A 15,682-nucleotide genomic window follows, 5' to 3' on the forward strand; every position below is an offset into this window, starting at 1 on the left:
GGTGCATCCTTATTGTGTCATTTGTCTGATGATGTCCTTTGCAGTCACTGTGGATTAACTTCGACTGAAAAATTTCTACTAAAAGGTGAGAGATTATCCAATATCAGGCTAAAGCATCCACCTTGAATCACTCCCTCTTCAAAAATTGACCATGCTTCTCTGAAAACCGCTGTCCTTAGACACATGTCATGCCATGGACCTCCTGTAATCTGTTGCCTCTTAAAATCAAGAGCTGTTTTATGCTTGTGTCTGTGGAAATATCTTTTGCAGTAGTTAGGCAAATCAGTGGATCCAGTGGTAGCAGAAGGGAACTTATTAAACAGGAATTTATAGGTATCATTTGGGCACAGTCTTGTACAAACACCTTCCCAAGTAGAGTCTGAATAAAAATCTGAATTATATATGAACTATTGTCTATTCCTGAAGGTATTTATTCTGCAAACACTTAAGTCTGTGATACAGCACACAGTCGTATAAGTTAGGCCACTCAGGATGACCTTGACTGGCCACCCGGTGGACTGAGCTACCTTAGGAGTCCAGAGCAGTGCCATGAGTCAGTTTTTCTGTCTCACTTGGCCTATTTCATCTGTGGTTTGTAGTTTAGGATAGGGACAAGTGAGTACTTCAGTTGCAAGCATGCTCAAACCAAAGGGAATAAAATGTAAGAGTAAAGTTTGTTAATCCTATAGAACTCATTACTTCGAGATAGCATTGGTTAAAAGACCAGGCAGTGACTGCAGGTTAAGATCCTTATAACAAAGCTGTCAGAAGATTTGCCATTTTTAATTTGTCTAGTTGCCTGGACTGAGGATTAAAGGGCCTTCCCTCCCTTATCACTGCTTGCTTTGGGTTTGCAAAAGGCAGCATTCTCTTTACAGTTAGGACATCAAGGACAAAGGTCCAATTTGAGTTATTTCCTTTTATACAGCATCGCTAATTTTATAGTTTGCTCTGAAAACAATACGCTTTTTAACTTGATCCACAAAGCAGCTAATGAGCTATAGGCATGCAATCCAAGCAATCCTGAATATGAAAACCAGACACCCCAGTGGAAGGCTCCCAGGATTTCAGGCCTGCTGAACCTATTTATTCCTCTGAAACTTATATTTACACTTTACCCATCTGCCCTTCATCCATCCCTTCTGCAAATGAAAGGTATATAAGGGCTGTATGACCCCGTATGTTAGGAGTTAGATGTGGTTTCAGTAGTTTGTGATTCCTCTGTTGGACCTCTGCAAAGATAATAATTGCCCCAGTAAAGCCTAGTCCAATCAAGTGGTAGTTAATGAATGAGCCTTGGACTATTTCCTTAACTGCCTTTGGTTTTAATTCTTGTCCAATTTTTGAGTCTGGTCTAAGTCTGAAACCTCAAGGTCTCTCTGACTTTTCCCATTGCCTAGTAATTAGGGAAAAGCATTAGCCAGGATTACTGGAAGGCACTGATTAAATACCCCAGCCCTTTTTGATGCCGAATACATCATCAGGAGAAGAGAAAAGAAAACATCCTGTTGTCTGGGATGAACATCTTACCCTGTCTGCTGCTTAAACGTGGAGCTTGGAAGAGATCCTTTTTGTATCATGACCTTGAATGCAGATAAATGGCAGCTTATTTCTGGCAGACTTTCAATTCCTGCATTCCCAAGCAGAACATCCCCTTCTGCGTTAAACACCTTCTTGCAGGTTTGAATTTAACACACGCAGAATTTCATCTTGACCGTGTCAAAACAGCTCTGAGCTCACTTTTACATTGCAGGCCCAGGAATTGTTTGGCTAAAGTCTTGGAGACACAAGGAGTTATCTGAATTCTTCCAAGCTTCCTTTATATTATTGCCTCCGGATTCAGGAGAATAAAATTGGTGTCCAGTTTAGAGATCCCATATGCCCCAGAGTGTTAAAAAATTGTAGGTAGTGTAATAGAGCACCAGGCATGTGCCTTCCAAAGCAGAACAGGCAGCCCTAGGTCATTTTAGCCTACGTCCTTTGTTAATTGTTGTTTGTGGATCAGATTTTCATTTGCCCATTTCTCTGCGGGTTATAAGAATGGCTGGTATCTCAGGCCCATTTCTGTCAGCGTCTGGCTCTCTCTATTCAACAATCCAGATGTTTTTTACCATAGACATTTTACAAAAGCCTAAAACAAATAAATACACGGCCCTATCCCTTCACCCCTCTTGGGATTAAATATTCCCAGAGTGTTATTACGGCTAATGCATGTTTTCTTTCTGTTAAACAACAGCAGCAGTGAACAGCAAATTCACACAGACACCATTGCAGCCTCGTACATACCAGTGCTTGAGAATCACGGTCACAACACAGCCCGGAGCCGGCATCCTCTCTCCCACTGGGACCCTGCCCCAGTGGGCGTCTTGCAGCTGATGTAAGCGGACAGTGTGTCAGCAAGAAAACCGCTGCGCCAGGGCCCTTGACCAGGCTGGATGTGCAGCACGTAAAGTAAACAAGATCCCTCCCTCCCCTGCATCCCCTTCCCACCACCAATAACCAATATTTACAAACAAGATGATTTGTAGCTACATCAGTGGAACTTTAAAACAAGCATTTCCCTGGCAGTTTCATTTGAAATACCAAGTGGTTTTCTAATGGGAAAAATTAACCAAGAGCTCTTACATTTCTTTTCTGTTGTTGTTTATAATCACGGTCGACAGAAACGTCATCTTGTAATACTTCACCCACTTATCTTGCCACACGATTATTCATAACAGAAGTGGGGATGGGACTATAAGAGGCTTCTGTGATTGTTATATTTTGCAACCTCCTCCTATTTTTAAAAGGAATATAGTCCAGAACCAAACTGTGTGTATTTAACTCTGCCCAACATCACCTCATTGCCACTTGAAACTGTTAATGCTCTTAGGTTCTGCGTGTAGTTAAAACATCTTGGGAGCTGTGCTGAATTATGCTCCTAGGGAATTAATGGTGCAGAACTCTGCCAGGCTTGCCGCACTCGGTTGCCCTCTCCAGCCATGCGGGGTGTGCTGAGAAGGGACGTGGCTGCTCTCCATCTTATTCCCACTGATGAGTTATTTTGCACCAGTTGTAGCCAGAGAAAAGAGTCTGGTCCGAGATCGTCATGTACCTGATTGGCTTAGCTACAGGAGCAAGGCTGGGAAATTTAAACAGTAGGTTAGAAAGCCACAGAAATGAGCTAGGAGATAAAGGCAAATGTTTTATTAAATGTTGATGGATGTGGCTCTGTGACCACAATTACTTGCTTAGACAAAGAGCAAGGTGAGTGGTTTGCTGCAATAGCCCAACAGTATGCTCCAGAGGTGACCTTTAGGTTTGAAAACGTAGAGCCTGATGCATCCATATGTTGCTCTGTTGAATGTTATGCAGCCTCAATTCCTGTCTTTCCAAGATTCTTGGCACCAACCATTTACTGAGGACATAAGGACCTTAGTACACAATTCAGTAGAAACCCAAAGAGTAGCAAGAAGCCTTATACCCTGAACTGGGAATATAGCGATGTTGAATTGAGTCCTCAGTCATCATCTTTTTTTTGTTGTTGTTCTGTGTCTCATCTGGGACTAATGACCAGGCTACTAATTAGTGCCAGTGGAAGAAAAGAGCTTAAATGCAAATGTAACCACAAAGAATAGATTGCAATTTCCCAAACAAATTTAAGAAAAGCCAGCGAGTATAGACCGGTTGCTGGAAAGTTTAGCTAAGTTAATTGTGAATTGCTTTGAAGTCAGTGAATGTCAACAAACATATATACATAATTATTTACCACCACATTATTTAGGAATTTTCATGTGACAAAACACTAAGCTATTCAAAACACATTTCTTCCACTTTATTATTGTTTATGAATATCTCCTCGAGTTCCCAGGAAAAATAAAACCCCTGTTACAGAAGGCGTTATGTAAGTAGATAAAAGGTGCAATGCTCTGGTTAGCGAGGTGGGTATAACACGGGAGAGGAACAAGTATGGAGAAATGAAGTCACCAAGTTAATTAGTTGCAGACCCACTAATACAGCTCATTCCCATGAATGGCTTTCCACTGAGAAATTCTTCTTGTGGCTACATTTACAGACACAGGCAGTGCTGGAGCTTCAGCCTGTCGACTGCCATCACCTCGTGGAGTCTGTCATTCTGCTGAGCCAGCTGTCCTTACGAGTTCAAGGAGAAAGATCAGTTTGTGCACTTTGATATCTCCTCTTCAGGGACGGTGGTGAGACTGTTCCCAGAACTTGAGGGATTTGCGTCGCCTCTGAAAACCAAATAATCTCTGTTTGACTGTGCTACGAGGGTAACTTCTATGGGATTTTTTGCTTTACGCATGCAGATCTTATACCTCTGCAGATCCTGCAAGCGTACAGTCTCCCACACAAGTAACAAATTAGTGTTTCTTGCTCCAGGCAACCTTGGTTCTGCAGTTCTCATACACCTGGCAATTATCAACAGCAGCATCCGGCTATCTGCAGTGGGTTTTAATGTCTCGTGTATAAATCTATTCTTAAATTACACCAACCATCCACCCTGGAACAAGAAGTAAGACCAAGGCATTATCTGTATTCTGTGCAAAGGATGAAGTGTAATGTCTGCAGTGATACAGAACAGCCACAGGTCTGTCGTGCTACTGCACCAGACAGACAGGATTGGAATATTATTACTGGACAAGCAAGCAGGCAGAAGAAGGTAATTAAAGGAATCTGGAACAAATTGTCCCCATAGGAGCTGATGATATGACGGTGACTTATGCCAGCAGAAAAGCTGGTCCACTGAGGCTCATCTAAGAAGTTAGGGTTATTGAGTTAAAAATTGCTAAAGGTGTATTTTTGCCTTCAGCTGATGAGGAGATGGATGCTCTGCCTAATTATCACAACTGGAAAGCTTGTTCGGAATAAACAGATAAGCTTTCATAAATCTGGAGCTGTATGTGATATGATTGACACCTTGCACTTAATTGTGTTGTATTGGAGGATGCTTCAACAAAGCATACAGAACCAATGACACAAGGGTGGAACTTTGTTTTGGCAAAAAGAATTAAAAAAACTAGGCCCCCCTTCTTGTTTCCACCGTGGCTAATGGGATCTTACCTTGTGTTTCAGCATGAAATGTGTTAGGATTAAGGAGCTCAGTTCTGATTCCACCTGGATCCATTGCTGTTGATTCCAGTTAAGTTAATCCTGTTTCAGATCAGGATAAGCACCATCAGAGAGCTGTTTCTAGCAGAGAAATTCAGAAATAGCTTTAGGACCTGAAATCCTGGTTTCCTCACCCGACCCCAGTTTCAGCTTCAGGGTTGTGTAGGAGAGGAATCACTAACAGACCAGACTCAGATCTGCCTTTAAATAAGCTTTTCCATTTCTAATAAAGCCTTTCAGTCCCAAAGCACTTCCAGCTTACAAAAAATCAGCTTGCATGCATGCACTGCAGGGGCTGTAAATGGCTGTCAGTGGCTGTCCATCATCATTCAAAGGACGTTTTTCTGGAATCTTTTTTCTTCCATCCACCCAAAATGGATTGGTCATTTATTTTGCTCATGTCACTTAAAAGGCTTTGCCTTGGAAAACTCTTCTAGCACTTTTGAATCAAACACTTTGAAGGCCAGATGGGTCCCTGCATCATGCTTCCAGGGAGCCTGGGTCTGCATCAGCTCTTTTAGGGATTTCAGTAAGCCAACTCTGACCTATAGCAACGTCTTCAGTTGGCAGGTCTGAGAGCTGCACCTCTTGCTCTCCAGAGTGTGGTGGATTTTCAAGGATTAGCTTTTGCACTGACAGGAAAAAATGCTGGGGTATAGAAAGTAAGGGCTCCTCTCAATAATCTGTAACTGGTAGTTCACCATTTTCCCATTCCATCATTATTTCAACATTTACTTTCTTCTCTGGGACAAAAAAGCAGCAGCTCATAAATTGATCGTTTGAAAGGAAAAAAAAAAAAAAAAAGGAAAAACAGTGAGATTAAAAATGTGGACTGGGGTACTTGAAGCAGTGTGTTTCAAGCATTTTGAAATATCTTGCTCTGATTTAATAGTAAAAGATTTACAAACTTCTTTTAGTAGAAATTAACATTACTCAAGTTCTGGAGAAAAAGAAAATTTATGTTCAGTTTGAAAAACTGAAAAGAAAAAATTCAAAAATTCTGGTTTTCAGACACGGGAGTTAAATTAAGACAAGATTTGGAACCAGAGGAGAAACATAATAAAAATGTTTTCCATTATGTTCCCATATGTGCTGAAAGCCAAATTTCCTAGGTTTTTAACCTGAAGGAGACATGGTAAGTTCACAGTGTCCTAGCCAGTCTGTTATATGAATTCTAAGAAAGAAAAGGATGCTGCCTAGTAAGCAGAACATTCTTATTTCATTGGAGAGAAAAAAAAAAAGTTGAAAAACCTCCTACAAAAGACATATGTTAAGCTTTTATATGCAATAGGAAACATTTTACTATTTTTAAGGGGGTTGTAGTGGCTGAGTGACAAAGATCAGTGAGTTTGCGAAGAGGCATGGGAGAAGATTTTTCCCAAATCTTCAGGAGGTTGTGACCTAAAGATTCAACACCAATTCCCTTTTATAAGGTGTGGCACTTGCTTTGTTTTGTCTAGTTAAATTGCAGCTGAAAAATTGGTCAGTCCTGCAAAGTTTCTTCCAGTTTCAATAAAAAGCTCTTGCTAGGAGGGTCGGGGCTGGATCTGAGCCCCAGCTTACCTTAAAGTAAGTTGCCACATGTGCTTATTGCTGCTCTTATGCACAGGGCCCTCTTTTATTTTTACATATAAAATAAAACCACAGCTCCCACCAATGGTCAAGATGCTGGTATCATAACCAGGGCTCTGAAGACCTGTTTAGAGTTGTATTGTATTTATTACAGCTCCTGTGCTTTTCCAGCAATGGGAATAGAATTCACTTTTCAACTCTTGCTTTTTAGTAGTAGCACCAACACGTGTCTTATATCAGGGAAATACCCTACTGTTTCCATTCAGCATTACTGTCTGCAACTGAAGATAGTTTTTGTCTTGGTTTGCATTATGGATTTAAACAACTTCATGGAACTAACAAGGAACTGTTTCTCATTTTCACTTCTGCCAGGAATCACAGCCATCTATCTGGAAGTACAGCCCGAGGAAGATTAGGGGGATCCCACATCATGAACTGAAACACTGGGGAAATATATGGTCATGCACAGTCTGAGAGGTAATGTTAAGATGTAGCTTGAGCAGATACCAAAAAATTGATTTTGCACTGTATACGTTTCATCAGTCCGACAAAATATGGGGATTTCATGCTTTTATCGTTCATACTGAACTTGGTGACAATAGATTATGTGCTGTAAAATTAGCGTGCTCTGGTTAGTCTTTCTACATCTTCTACAACTTTCCCATGTGTCACCACCACCCAGGGAAAGAAAAACCTAAATTTAACTTACTACCTCCCAAAACAAGGAACTGAAATAACTACATCATCACAATAACTTTTTCAGAAAAAGAAACACTTTGGTTTTCTTTTTGAAGATATCCAAATGACGTCCAACTGATGTCTTGCTTGGAAAGGACAGCTAAATTTTAATGGATTTGTTGGCTACTTCTTTTCTGCCCTTCTGTGGTCTTAATGACCAAGGATAAATAGGTAGATCTGATGCTTGGGTGAGAAAATTCTCAACGAACTTCCCCAATTCAGAGGGATAAGTTATTTTTCTTTTTTTCCCCAATGCTATTTCATGCATCATATGACAAGACACATCTGTTCAGTGACTAATACAAAGGGAATATCCCATGCGTGTAAACGGCACAAGCCTGCCTCACACTCAACCTTTCTGAATTTTTTTCGAGGGCTGGTTATGCAATAAATAAATGGGGACAAACTCATCACGAGGAAGAACTTTTATTCGGCTTTGAAAGCGGCACTTTGGCTTGGAACAATATCCAACATCAAAATAATAATGAGTGCGTGTTACTGCTAACAGTCCTGGAGACAAGAATTCTCCATGCATCCAGAGCCAGCTTCTCAAGTCCTCTCTCCTTCATATCTTAGCTCTTACTTATGGAAAACCCTCAGTGAAGGGAGTGGGATGGGTTTGGAAGAGTAAATGCCTTGAGATTTGGCTTTTAGTGAACAGGAATGCCGAGCCTCAAAAAACAGCAGTGAGGACCTTGGTGGCTCCCTTCGCTATTTGCTTCTGTGGCGAGCCTAAGGGATACTACAAGGAAAAAGGAGAGTAGAGAAAAGGGGTCCTTGATATCTTCATCCTAATAGTGCCAATAAAACACCGAACATTTGCCTTTTGCAATTCATACCGCGTTTCTGTAGGATCTCCCCGCAGGCCACTGAGCAGTCAGCTGAAGTGAATGGCATTTGGTCTGTGCCATCTGGAGTTGTCAGTTTAATGATGAAGGACTCAGGGAACAATTTAATAAATAAACCTAGCCAGTAGCCCTAGCAGTCCTTGGAGCTTTGCAATCCTTTGAAACAGTTGTGCAATAAAGAGGAAAATAAGAACGTATTGAAAAGGAGTATTTCATCAACAAGAAGCTGGGGAATAAATCAGAAAGAACCATGTACTGAAAGTAATGTATCTGCTAGGTTTGGCTGGACTTTTGGGATTGTTTTCCTTTTTTTTTTCCTATTCATAAATTGTTCATCAGCAAATTGTGGTCCGCAGCTCCAAATGGCGTATGACTGCATCATGCCATTAAAGTTTATGAAGCAGTGTCACCAGTGGAACTCAGTTACTTCCACCAGCTAAAATGTTGGCCTTGTGTATGTTTTTATGACCTTTTTTATTATTCTTAATTGTTTGATGATGACAGTATATTTCTTCCTTTATATAAGTCACAGGGTACATCTTTTGTTCTCTCTTGAGACAAATTGAAATTCAGAACAGAAGTAATCACTGCCATGGCAGGTCCCTTGGGATAAGGGAGGGGAGTACACACCAGAGAGAGAGAACACTTAAACAGGCTTAGCTCATAGCTGGGCAATCTGCACATGAATCACCATCCATTGCATGAGGAATAGGATCTATGGAGTCTATCTCCACCGTCTTATGCCCTGCAAAACTGGTGGCACAGCCATTATGAGAACTCAGTGATCATTAGGACAGTTTTGCTAGTGTTATGGCAAGAGCAGACGACAATTTTTTAGTCCTAGAAGAGTTTAAGAGCTGTAGAATTTTTTTCCCCTTCCAAAGGTGAGGCAAGAAGTTAAGCGCTGAATAATTTCCAAATTACCTCTCTCAAATAATTTTGGGAGGTGTGTATCTTCTCTTTACACAGGTGAGTTTTAATGTTCTAATCTGGGAGATATTTTGACACCCCCTGGCTCAGAAGGAGCACTTGCATATGATGACATTTAAATGGAATTTATTGTAAATAACGACTTGCTTTTCTGGACTTGTTTCGAAAGGGGAAATTCTCCCTAAGTGACCATTTCCCATTAAGACTTTTGATTTTTAACCAACTATTTTTAACAGTCTGCAACCAGCCCTAACGATTATCAACCACAAGTTGTAGATTAAGCAACTATGCCATTCCTGTTTTAGCCTTTGACTGAAGCTATAGCGCGGTTTTTACTGATCGGCACTATGGATTTATCCTGCTTAAACGCTCCTTTGAAGCACGCAGGCAGTCTTTACCGCGTCAGTGGAAAGATGAGGGTAATATTGTGAATGGCCGGGTTCCAGTTCTTCATAACTGAAGCCGTGGGATGATCGCCTTTTGTTTAAATGTCAGAGGATCATAGATGTCAAAGACGAGAAACGGCCTTTTAGATCATCAAATCTGCATCACAGCATGGAAGTCATAGAAATCCAAGGCAAGAGTAACACCGGGCCAGCGTCAGCGTTATCCCATTAGAGTGACTCTGAATTAGCAGCTCTGACTGACATCCCAACCAAACACAACTGATAGAGGGCCACATGGCATGAGGTATTCACTGAAGAATTTTACTGAACAACACATATGGCCATATTTTATATTTCACGGTTAAAGTAATACGAACTATGTAAGGAATTAACTTGAAGAAGCTTTGGAGGCCAAGCTAATCAAAATTCTTTAAAGTATAGGCAATGAACCATAACCTGGATATAAAATATTTCCCAATAGCTGTTATAATGCAACCAGCTGTACTCTGATTCACTCGCACTGATTAGCTGTTACCCTGAAAATAGCTTTAGGATTGGTGCTACTGCTGATGAAGGAAAGGACTGCTTTTGGTACAAACCAGCGTGGCTCCATTGGCAGCAGCAGAATAGCATCCATTTCTACCAGCTGAGAATCCAGCCAGTACTTATTTAATATTAATACTGTTATGTAACCAGGAACAACTGATACACCCTTTTCCTTTATCTTGCTGATTACAAGCCAATAATACCTCCATATCCTTGTGTGCCTGGGCATTGCTTAAACACATTGTGGTCAAAGAGTTTACTGGCTAGATTGCAAGGTTCAATTTGCTTCAAGGGAATTAAGACCTAAAGCAGCACTGTGAGTTTGCAGAGTTCTCCTGTCCCTCTTTGAGAGATTGCAAAAAGAAAGCTCTGGTGAGCATAGTTGATTCCGTTTGTGATTTCTCTGGCAGAGCAGGAAAGAAAAATTATTCTTCCTGACACCTTAGTTTACCCACCAGATTAGCCTCTCTCTTTCTTTCTCAAATTATTGTTGTTTTTTTTTTTTAAATTTTTTTTCCCCCATGGGTTAATTTTTTTTTTTTTTTTCATTTTGTGTTCTTTTATAAATGTGCTTTGGCAGGAGTTGTGATTTTTTGGTTAGTAATCCACTTATTTTGTGGTTTAGAAAATATCTCAAATAACAACTTGGACACGTTGTTGACTGTCATTGTTGGCTGCTCGTGTGGCATGAGGAACATGCAAGGAAACACGTCCTTTCATGTTCAACCCCTACATCACAAACAAAGCAATGATCTGCTTCCTACCATGTATCTAACTGTACATAGCTTTAGGTTTGGAGAGGGGACTGCAAATGTCATATAAAAATGCAGGTATATAACCCTGACAGATAGATATATCCACAAACATATGCATGTCATTATGTCTTTATCTCTCCATTTCTGCCTTTCTATACATGTAGATGCATATCTCTGTCTTCGCAGTCAAGCATAAAAAAGTGCACTTATTTTCAGCCGGAGGTACATTTGTTCCTATAAATATGTTTGCCTGTTGTCTGCATTTTCATATACTGCAGCTGCCACGTAGCTCAACTATTGGTTAGATATAAGCTCACTTTTTCTTTCCGTTCTTTTCTGTAAACTTATGAACTGATGGGAGCATTTTTTTCATAACCCATAGATTAAGTCAATATGCCTTTGTCTCAGGGACGAGGGAAAAAAGCTGAACAAATAGCAGCTGTCTTTCAATAAAATGCATATGATGGCCGTAGGATGTTTGAGGATGTCAAATTTCATTGGAAATAACAAGTTTATTTGCATACGTTTATTAATGTTTGTGGTTACCAGAATAAAACTTGTGCTGAAGACGAAGGCTAAACTCTTTGAGAGCAGATGTATCATATAGTTGGAGTAAGCTCGTTGTATATATTTATGGTAGACTCCATAGGTCCCAGTCAAGATCTTGGCTCCCTTGCGCTAGGCACTGCATAAACAATTTGCGAGACTGACTCTTCTCCAAGGAGCCTAAATAGGCCAGGGAAATAGTATGACAGAGGAAGAATTATTAGTTCCTTTCCACAAATAGAAAAACAGGCAGAGGATGAGGAAGTGGCTTGCCAAAAATTGTGTAGAGCTAGGGTGACAACCTAGATTCCCCAAGTCCCAACCCAACGCTTTAAAACGGATCAGAGGAAATGGGTGCATATACCTCTATAAAGTGTAGGTTTGGAATCTCAGATGGGTTTTCGGTCATCTCAGGTTATGGGCTTGGAGACCAACAAAATTTGAGTGGGGACAGAATGTGAGGGATGTAGAAGTAGTCAGGTTTTATCGGCCCGTTGGAAAAAAAGGAGCCCAAATATTATTAATGGCAGCATTATTGTTGAACACTGCCTGAATAAAGACCACAGAACTTTAACCACACTTTCAAACCGCTGTCTGCACAGGCCATTGCAAACTGTTCCATGGAAGGCACGCAGCCACCCGCCATTAGACCTGCTTCACTTCCTCGCTCGGTACTTATCCATCAAAGCTATCATTCATGTTAACAGGTAACAGGGGAACCTCAAGCCTGAATTCGTTATGAAACCCTTGGAACTGAACCAGCCTGGACAACCAACCTTCTGTTCAGCTGCTTCGATGTACATTTTTATTAGGGAACCAGTCTGGACTTCCTACAAAGTGATTCATAGGTCGTCTTCCCTAAGCCTGCAGTGATCGTCACAATGGGTTCTTGCTTTTTAACCGCATTCACTTACGGACTGTCATTCGAAGGCTAATAAATCTGGCTCCAGTCACCAGACTCTGCGGTATACATTAGACAACTGGAGGGTCTAAACTGTTCAACCACAGTCTTGTTTGGAGGCTGTTTTGAATGATGATTTTCCATTATTACAGGCTTTACTAATTATTTCGTTTTATTGCAGTAATGCTAACAAGGCCCGGTACTGAAGTGGGACAACACTAGGCAAACACACAGTAAGGAGTCTGTGCCTGAATCATGCCTAAATACTGTAACACACAGTGAACTCTCACAAATGAATAGAGGGCAGGAATGTTTATAGGACATTTTAGATCCAGTCGGACCTCACTGTGGGTCCTCTAAGAGATCGTCAGCAGAGGTGGCAATCTTCGCTTCAGCAGATAAAACTCTTAAGATTCAGAAGGAAAGCTTTCAATATGGTCTTGAAGAAAATCCTTACATTAGGTGAAATTAAGTTGGCTGAATGTTGTTCTTTCAGTTCTTCTCTATATGGAGACTGGTTGTAATATCACCTTCTTACAGATTCTGTAAGCTTTTGGGCATACACACGTCTTGATAAGTTGTTAAATATTAGAAGTCTTGAGCATTAGTCCTTCCACTAATGGCCATTTTTTAAAACAGAAAACGAGAGGGTGTTAAGCAGTGTTGTTGCTCGAAACCCCTCTCCCAAGTTTCTTTCAATGGAACGCTGCTCAGAGGTCAGGAAAGCACAGGGAAGTGAGAAGTGTCTGTAATAAAAACCTTCCTGTGATTCCCTGAAATGAATAGCTCACTGATGCAGGTCACAGTAGTCCTTATGCCAAGAAGCTGAAATAAGATCCTCAAAGTGTCAGAAGGATGTTCAGCTCCTCAAACGTAAAATTAAACAAAATAAGAAGTCCTAAGGACAATATTCAGAAAGATAACCAGGATCCTAACTTCTTGTGGGTGCTATGTACCTAACAATTTAAATCTCCTACATCCAATATTCACCCGACCACCCCTCAGAAGAGTCATTTTACTAATGCTGCTCAAGCTCCATATTAATAACTAATTTTAGGCTCTGAGATGCCTGTATTAGGAGCACAGTTACCTTTTTCTTCTCTGGCCGAGTGCAGTTTCTCAGTCACTCAACATTTCTCTCCTTATGCTTTTGATGAATTCTATTGGGCATCTTAAAATATGTGTTGTTCTAAATGGTTTGGGTTAAATTCAGCACTGAGAAGCTCTGAGGAATAGCACAGCATCTGCAGGGATAAACTGGGGGAAGTCAAGTGAGCTATTGCATTGCAGAAAGGCATTTCAGGTTTCGTACAGAAGTTCAAACAAATATTGTGGTTGTCGTCATTTATTGTAGAGGGATGTTGGGGAACAGAGGGAAGAAGTAACTGGAAGTGACTAAAGAGCCAGAGCTTAGAACTTCTGACATGGAGCTTGACGACCAAACCACCATAATATCCTTTTTTTCCATGTAAATAACATCTGATGATGAAGGCGGTGGAATTTTACAGTGGTTTGTAAGCAAACTAGATTTTCAGGTTCAGTAACATTGCAGATCAGTAGTTGCTGTTTCAGTTCCCAGGTTAATTTTATGGAATATTTTGCATTGTGCCAGACTTTAATTAATTCCAAATGATTTCTGCTTTCTCTTACTTTTTTTTTTTACTTTTTTTTCCCCCTCCTTTCGCATGTTACTGTCTTACAAAGGAACTAAACTCTCAATTTTCTCTAAGACCGGTAATTATATGCATAAGTGATCAGAAATCTCAACTATTTTTCTGCAAACCAATTACAGACATTTAGGATAAGGGTAATTCGCTTCCTTAAAAATACGTTAAAAACTCATTTACATAAAAGTAAATGAAATAACATTGTTAAAGTACTAAAAAGAAATTTCGAGGCACAATTTTAGAGGAGACAAAAACCTTCCTGGTTTTCCGCATGACATTTTCAGACCATGTTTTCTAATATATCTCAAGGAATTGTGACGTTTTTTCAAAGCAAACTGCTTCTGGTACATCAGGTTCTTAAACTAAATAGCTTGCTTGCAAACTGCCTTGGATGAAGCACTTTGTACTTTCAGGATATGTTCTTCGCATTCCTCTTTTACTAAGAATGCTTAGGATAATAATCAGCGTCATAGAGACACTTCCTACAGTGCAAGGTTGAATTTTCAACAGCTTTAGCTAACCCTTACTGGTATCCACTTAACCTAAGTTAGACAGTGCCCTCTAAAACATCCGAACATGTGAACCTGTTCTCTTTTGCACTGGACAGGTAGGACTCAAGTGAAGACGAGCACTTGAAGACAGGGAGATTTGCACCAGCATCTCTGCAAGTCCACTGAGAATGACTACAGATGATTTTTTCTTCCCTGCTGTGGAGGGCTAAAGAGTGCTTACAACTTCCGCTTGTTGCGAGTTGGCCCGTGCAAGAAAAATTGTCTTCCATCTCCCCACTTCATCACAACATTAATCAACCAGCGCATTGTTCAGAGTCTCCCTCTTCACTGCCTCCTCGGCCCTGCAGCTTGTTTTAATCACACAGTAACATGCTCAGATTTATGGAGCCCCTGAATCACAGGGTCCCTAAGCAGAGGGTTGAAGGAGTTGCTGGGGCATTTCTCAGGAGTAAAATGCTCAGCCTGCCCTTGTGTCAAGAGCATCAGCAAGCACACCAGGTCAGTCCTCTCATCCCATAGCGGCTGCTTTGGGGCTTGAGTGTTAGGATATATCTGCAGGAGGAGCCCAAGGGCTCTGCCAGGCTGCTAAGTCACGGGCTGTGGGGATGTCTCATATTCTGGGTTTCTGGGGTCACAGACCTACGAACAAGGGGGTCAAGGAGTTTTGCTGAAGGTGGTGCCACAGGGTTTCTAGGCTGCCTGTGCTCTTCTCTCCATTTGCATTCCCGTCTTTATCACGCCAGTGATTTCCTTTGCTTGCCTCATTTGTAATAATGATAACATTGTAAAAGGCTGCCCTTTCAAAGAGCAGGAGCACTTTGAGTCACAGACCTGCTCTGTGAATCAGAGCCCTTTTCTTCCCTTCCAATGCTGTCTTCTTCCCATCCTGCCTCCCTGTTCAGGAGCCCTGCCAGGTCCCCAGTGACAGTGTGAAGCCTTTCTTTAAAACAAGACTTTAAAGCGACAAAGAACAGAAAAAAAAAAATTAAAAAAAAAATCAGCAAGCAAAGGCTAGAAAAGCAAAGCATCGCCGCCTTTTTGTGCGCATCCTCCCCCCTTTCCCCCTGGGAGGCAGGAGCGGAATAACCAAAGTAAATGCATGAGACTTTAATTCGAACAAGTTGCTGGCATGGCTTGGGGCCAGCGCGTCCCCCCCCTGCGCCGGCTCCCAG

At 41.1% G+C, this 15,682-nt stretch overlaps 1 long non-coding RNA gene across 1 annotated transcript in view; it reads left to right on the plus strand.

Moving 5' to 3' along the window:
- The window catches only part of LOC116499410, a 110,786-nt gene that overhangs the window by 77,005 nt on the left and 18,099 nt on the right, over window positions 1-15,682 (plus strand). Inside the window, exon 2 of the long non-coding RNA XR_004254233.1 lies at window positions 7,054-7,158. This is a non-coding gene — a long non-coding RNA (uncharacterized LOC116499410). The remainder of the gene's footprint in view (window positions 1-7,053; window positions 7,159-15,682) is intronic.

Source organism: Aythya fuligula, chromosome 27 (assembly GCF_009819795.1).
Source record: "Aythya fuligula isolate bAytFul2 chromosome 27, bAytFul2.pri, whole genome shotgun sequence".
Taxonomy (NCBI): domain Eukaryota; kingdom Metazoa; phylum Chordata; class Aves; order Anseriformes; family Anatidae; genus Aythya; species Aythya fuligula.